Raw genomic sequence first — 7,537 nt, 5'->3', positions numbered from 1 at the left:
CATTCGAGCAAGGATCTATTAAAGACAGCGGGGAGGGTGAACAGGATAAAAGACAAGAGCCAAAAAGAGAACCGAAGAAACTGAAACCAGTCCAGTTTAATTCAACAGCAACACAACCAGACGATTCGGAGCGTCGAAAGAGGGAGGCTGAAATTCGACCCCTTGGAGGAGTCGTTAAGGTTAGCAGTCAAATCAATTCTTTTACCAGTATTTTCACGAAAAAACGTAGATAGTTTAAAATGGTTATCTTCAGAGGGTTTTATTCATCATTTTTTAGAACCACTCTAAGCATGTTCTTTCGCCGTGCAAAATTCATGCTGTACTGCTTGGCTGGTAATCCCCAGATTGTCTCCTATCGAGGTGGATGAATAATACTGTAAAACATCGAAGCTGTGTTTATAATCTAAGTTCTGGTTATAGTGGTGATGTTGATGATGATGATGATGATGCCGATGATGATGATGATGATGATGATTATGACGTTGTTGATGTTGTTGAAATGGTTATTACGATGATAAGGAATTAGGTGATAATAATTGTTTCAATTACCCCTTTGATGGTCAGACTTTGCACGCAGCGCATATTGTGGTCACCAGCTTTAAACTGGAGTCAATTCTCGGTTTTCACATGACGTCACCAAAATTCAAACTAAGAAACTATCGATTCTTCTGAGTTTCTGAGTTTCATGAGGTATTACAGCACATAAACACCTTTATTTAAACAAAGTTTTGGTTCCAAAGGGTTCTTCGTTTTGCGATAGGGGACGTTTGAATTTGTAGGCTTTTGCGTGACGCGGCATTTGGCTAGCGGTCCGGAAGGCTCTTATGTGGGTTAAAAACATCACCAATTTTGGGAGACTTTGCTATCTAAACATTCCTTGTCTCAGAATAAATATCACTTTAATCCTTTATGAGTTTTTCAAGCGATGATTTCACTCATTAGTAGGAAAACTCAAAGACAGATGTTTCTGTTGGTTTCCGGCGGCCATATTTGTGCCCCTCAAAGGGACACAAACATGGCGTCTCCATACAAAGCTTTATAAATTTGGGTAAAACGTTTTCCCGAATATCTCGCATATGAAAAACCGCACAGACCTGATTCTTGGCGAGGCCTTTTTGCATATTTATCTTCTTTTATTTCCTAGATTCTGGACTTTCTGTACTGAATGGTTTGCAATTTTATTTTCGATTGCGTGACAGTGAAAACCGAGAATACGAAAACGTCCTCATGATCATGATTGATTTTTGTTGACCTCTGTTTCAGAAGCTTCATGTGAGTCCAGTCCGCACACCCTCAGTAAATAAGGATACAGTTGATCATTAACCAAACAGGGGTCTCCCGCCTTTGTGAAATCAACTTTGGATTTAAGCTCATCATTCAACACACAAACATGTTGAATTTCAAGGAACTAAAGAAATTGTGAATTCCTTCTTCATGAAGCATAAAAGTCCACCCTGATGACAGGACTTTCTACCCTCCTCAATCTTCCACTAGTCTTACACTCAGTGGTTCCTTGTGTTGTAGCCTTCCCCATTTCCTTTCTTCCTCTTCCCTTCTCCGTGCAATTTTTTAAGGTGGATTTCCACTGTCGCGTAATCGTTACGTGCGCACGCGCGTAAATATAATAGAGGCAATGTATGAAAGGTCGCGCGTGAGCGTAAAATTGAACGTCGCTCGACTTTTACGTTTACGAGCTATACTTTATACATTGCCTCTTTTTTATTCACGCACGTAAAATTTACGTGCGCGCGCACGTAAAAATTACGTGATATCCGCCCTTAGCCCCTTTCCCCATAACGGAGAGCCTTTACACGGGCTATTTGCCTTTTAAGAGGCAAACTACAGGTCTTATATATCCTCACAATCGTTCCCAGGACCTTGCCCAATTTTCGAAGGAAAAGTACCTTCAACAAGGCCGACTCAATACAATCCCCTATTTCAAAATAAAATGAAAGTACGAAAAAAAATTTTTTTTTTCTGAAATCTGGAAACAATTTTACATACTTCAATACTTCATTACTACCCCTGCACGGAGCGCTAAGAGCCAATTTAAACAAGACAACAGATATGGTGTGCCATGCGGGTGACTCTAACCTCGTACCCAAATCTCTTGTCGACGAAGCCGAGAGGATTTGGGTACGAGATTACCGGTGACTTGTGCTGGGTGTCTATATAATAGGAGACAATTTACCACGAGTATAGAAGGAGAGTGAGACATGCAGACTGGCAGCTTAATGATTTAAACATTGTTGTGAAACGCATTAATACATTTCTCATCCCTAAACTAGACTTTTAGAAGACTTAGAGCCGGTTAGTATTTAAACGATCAAAGTCTAACTTAGACCGCGGTTTAGGAAATCTTTGGACCTCCAGATCTCTTCCTAAGTAGATTATTTTAAGAAGAAAAATGTTTTTATTGTTTACGCCATATGCTTTTAAGAAACTGTTCACGATAAATGGTGTTTACATAAAACCGTTCAGTAAACTGAAAATTGCTTAGAACGCGGTTTTGTTAAACCCTAGGTAAACTCCATTTAAATAACTAGCCCTTAAAGTTTAGGGATCTGTTAAAGCATCCCACAACAATATTTACCTCGTTTACCTGCCTCTGCGACTGTGGTAAATTGTTTCCCCTATATTCCCCTATATAATGGACAGTATGGACCAGAGCGAGAAATAATCATGCAGTCAGTTTCCATACGTCTAAGAAACGTAGGTAGCATCTTATTAAATGCAAACAATGAGCTTCAAAAATGCTGTTTAAGATTTAAAAAATACCTACATACACTAAAGTTCCACTATAATCATTAATATTTGACTAAGATGCGAACAAGATTTAATACTTACTGCTAAAAATTAGTTCATAGTTTGCATGGTGAACGAACAAGACTCATCCAATTCATTCTTGGGTTCTACAATACTTAGAAAACATCGTATATTTCACGATATCTGTATTGCATAAAAAAAGATTTGTAACACAAGGCTTTAGGTTTTACCAGTAAAATTCAACACTGAGTTTCTTGCTGTATCATCCTTCAAAACAGTGGAATTCTAGCTAATTCTAAAACTCTTTGTTTGCCACTAAGGTCAAAGTTTTTCAGATCGAGATCTTTTCTTGGTGATTTTATACTACGGCAAATGGGTGCAAGCTTTAGGACAACGATTTCCGGGATGGTTTGCAGTGGCGGATACAGAGGAGGGGCCCGGAGTGCCCGCCCCCCTATTTTTAGATGAAACTAATCCTTATCTCAGGGTCTGGATGACTGCCACCTCCCCCTTAACTCAAGGTCTGAATCCGGCACTGGTTTGGGTGGTAATAACAGGCAACCAGAAGCTTAACTGGTTATTGCTCGCGCTGTCCACCCAAACGATCCCATAAATCTTTGCTTCGAAAGCTTGTTCCCATTTTCCCTGTTGTCTATCGATTGGCGAATGAGGAAACAATGTAGGGGAAGGATCCGAACAGAGCACAGCCATTCCCCGAAAGCTAGCGATCTCTTTTCTGCCTTTTGAAAATCTTAACCCTACGTATCATTGATTATATATAAAAAAAGGAAAAATTACAATCTAATTGATCACAATTCAAATTCAGGATCAACGGGATCAACTGTATTTGTCTGCCTGCATGCCAGTACATTCAGTGGACCCTGACCAAGCCAGATATCCTCAGGGATCAGCACTCAGAGACTGTCATCTTCAGGATCAACTGTATCTCCAATTCCCCTTTATTTTTTAAATTCGGCTGGGAAAAAGCAATCGTTTTCGGCTTGGAAATATATCCACTTTGCTCTTCCCATGTGCAATGATGTTTATTTTACAGGTTGGCAATTTAGTTCCTTTTTCAGTGCTTCGGCGGTCTACGCCCAATACAGATTATCGAGCCATCTTAAGCTACAGTGAAACCCCGGCTTACGGCCACCTCGGTAATACGGTCACGTCGCTATTACGGCCACTTTTTTGGCCGCCTGGTAAAAACCGCCAAACATTTTCTTGTAAAAAAATCCTCGTTAATACGGCCAATATTTTTTGCCTATTAAAAATATTTTGGTGACCGTATTAACGGGGTTCCACTGCATTGAAATTGTATTCTCATATATCCTCACAGTTTACTGTCATATTCGGTGTTAAATATGAGTACCATAGCACTTGCGATGTTGTTCTGTTCTTGAGAAGCCAAAGAAACAGACTTTATTTTCCTCGATTTTTTCCTGAAGTAAGCCTCAAAGCGTTCCTCAGGGGAATTTCGTTTGCGCACCCAGGTCTGGTGAAGAATCTATATTAAGAGTTATAGAATGTTAAATAGTGTTGACCAAACGTTATACGAAAAAAAAACAAACAAACAAGCAAACAAACAAACCGATTTCTCTAAACACCCCACAACGTCGTCCACATTGTCTTGGAGTTAGTCAACTGACGTTTTTAACACCGTTAAAACACTTCAGTGCACCAGATGAGGAAAAAATGTTAACCGATTTAAATTTCTCCACTTTCACATTTCCGTTGGGAAAAGCGGAAGTGGTCCATTCTGTTTCTAAAAATTCGCTCGCATGCCGTTTATCAACTCTTTGTTTGTTTGTTTGTTCTTTGTGTGTTTGGTATACATTGCTTACCTTTAATATAAAGGCTAAAATTACCATTCCCATAAGTAGTGCTCCGAAAATCACTACGCCTGCTTTTGCAGGCGGGTTCTTTTCGCCATTTAATTGGTTTGCTTTGGCTCCTTTCTTATAAACATCAATCTCGTACTCTGCCACAACAGATCCTTCCGAGCCTCCTGACATATCAGAGCTTACAAACTCTTCATCCGTTCCTCCTGGTTTTATCGATACCTTAACAGTGAACTTTTCTGAAGAAGAGAGAGAAATGAAAAGCTAAGCATTGTAGGTTCAGTATAGTCTCCCGCCTTGTCTGTCTCGGTGCGCCCGCGGTACTCCTCACCCGACGACTGGGCGCACGGGCTTAGTTTCTTGTACATGACGTCATGATGTTTACTGAGTGATTTATGCATGACGATTTTCTCCTCAAGGCCGAGCAAGCAATCATTTTCAATCTTGCATTGCCCGCCACCTTTGTTTACTAAAATAGCTTCTCGCTTTCACGCTAATAAATATATGCAATCTTTAACATTGGCCAATCAGAAGCCAGCCCGCAAAATTCTGCGGGATGTCTTTTGATTGGTCAATTTTAACAATAGCTAAGCCTTGTCTTTCTGCAGATCCCGTTTATTTATTTATAAATACTTATTCAAAATATTTCTCCGTCTCTGATTTGCTCAAATCCCTCGGCTAATTGTTCATAACCAGCCTGCGTTAACCAAATTTGGAAGACGCTTGCAATATGCGCAAAATGGCGTCATAGTACAGGCTATTGCCAGTAAAAGGGACATAATACAATTCTTCAGATCATACTCAGCGTCAGTCAATGATTACTAACTATCAGATCAGTCGATGAACCAAACAATTACATTTCACTACCCCGGCCACTGACCAACAGGGTGGTCCTAATATTATCTTCTCTCTTTACTGAGTTGTTATCATTTATATATTCGACAACCTGCCAGATTACCCATCCGTTAGTATTTTAACAGACTTATTTAAATGCTAATGTGCTTCAATTAAGTCTTTAGGACCCGATAAGAGAATTTCCCGTTCAAGTTGTGAGCAGTCACGACAATTTTGGTAATCCTGCTTTAATTCTTTTTTCTGAGAGTATCGGGGTTTTTTCTACTTCTTTTTGGTTCACGACGAGAAGGCAAAGCAGTCGAATCTGAAAAAACATGTGTTCAGACGTCAAAGTAAGACTTTATCCCACAATATTCAGCAAAAATGTCTCATTAATAATTTACTCGGGAAGAAAAAGCAACTAAAAAATTAAAAACATTTGCTGATAGGAAAAGACAAATTCACTGAAAGTACTATTTAAAATAAAATTATTTAATCTTTATATTTTACTGCGGCAACAGTCTATTCAAACAATGTGTTTCAGGACCAATAATGACCTTATTCTTTAAAATCACTTCGTCATTAACAGTATACATTTGAAAAGCATAATATGGCATGAACCTTGAAGGTAGAATGACTTAAGCTTAATCCGCTTCAGTTTAGATTAGAATCGATCTCTATGTGATTATCTTCTGGCTGCTTATAAATTCAGTGCGTAGAACTGAGAAACGTTCAGAGTTTTTTTATATTCGGTCGACACTGGCCAAGATCTCATTTCTTATTCCAAGTAATAAGGACTCCGAGGTTAGCTGTTCAAAGTCTGCTCAGTGTGCCTTGGAAATGAGATAAAGAAGGCGGATTATTAAATGAAGGCAAAGGACTTTATGTTAAATAAAAAGTAGTTACTGTATAGTGGCTTAGCAAAAATCAATGAACAGCACCTTCCTTCCATTTTGAATGGTGTAAAATAGCTCTTTCTGTAAATAGGCTTTTGTTCATTATGACCGTTGTTTCCCCGCTAAAATGCTCCACCTTAATGCTCCATTTGCCCCACTAAAACGCTCGGTCTCCCCCCAGAAAAGTCACTCAAATGCTCGGATAATGCTCATTATACAAATGGTTTTTTAAAATTAATTTCAAAGTTACACTGGCAAAAACGTGCAAGTGTTGCAAGTAACAACTACAACATATACAAGTTCATAAATACAGCCAAAAAACATAATCCTCAAAATCAAAATTGAGGAAAGTACAGAAAGTAGTTGACTATCCTTAGTATAACAACAAATAACTAATAACAGCCCATGGGCTCCTGAAAAAATGCACTAAAATGCTCGAATAAGGCTCAATCAATGCTTTTGCCTCACTAAAATGCTCGAAAAAAATGCTAACGTAAATGTACAAAAGCCTATATGTAAACAGTACCTTATTACATGAAATTTTCGCGAATTTCGCGATACAAGAAAAAAATCGCGAAAATAACATGACGCGAAAATTAAGTGACTACCATGGATGTTGTGGTCAATTTACTCAAGAACAATAATTCATGCGCAAGCATGAACTGCTTGTGGGCATTGTGAGAACGGATTTGTTGTTACTGTTGACATTTAGACCCTGTTTACATGGAGTGGGGGACCCCGGTTTAGTGGGGTAGGTTTCTTTTGTTTCGTGTTCCCCAGAGCGTGAAAACAAAAGAAACCAACCCCACTAGACCGGGGTCCCCCACTCCATGTAAACAGGCCCTAAGTCCAGCTGTTGCGTTTTTCTTAAGTTTGACGTTATTGTTTCTTTGATAAAGTCGTTTTATTTAATTCAAGGACATGTTACATAACATTGCCAATGAAATGTAAATCGTGGTAGTCAAAAACGCGAAATTAAAGTGATTCAAAATATAAAATTTTTACAAAATCGTAAAATTTAAATATGCGCACATCAAAATCGCGAAGTAAACAAGTCGCGAAAATTTCATGTAATAAGGTTTGTAATCCCGTTCAACACCTTTTTCTAATGTTGAGGGTCTTTTCTATGAATAGTTACCCGGAAATCAAGAACGTTTGAATTTAAGAAGGATATTTTGAGTTCATTTATAACAAAACCGT

The sequence above is a fragment of the Porites lutea genome, chromosome 6 (genome assembly GCF_958299795.1).
Source record: "Porites lutea chromosome 6, jaPorLute2.1, whole genome shotgun sequence".
Taxonomy (NCBI): Eukaryota; Metazoa; Cnidaria; class Anthozoa; order Scleractinia; family Poritidae; genus Porites; species Porites lutea.
Note: the sequence above shows the minus strand (reverse complement) of the source record.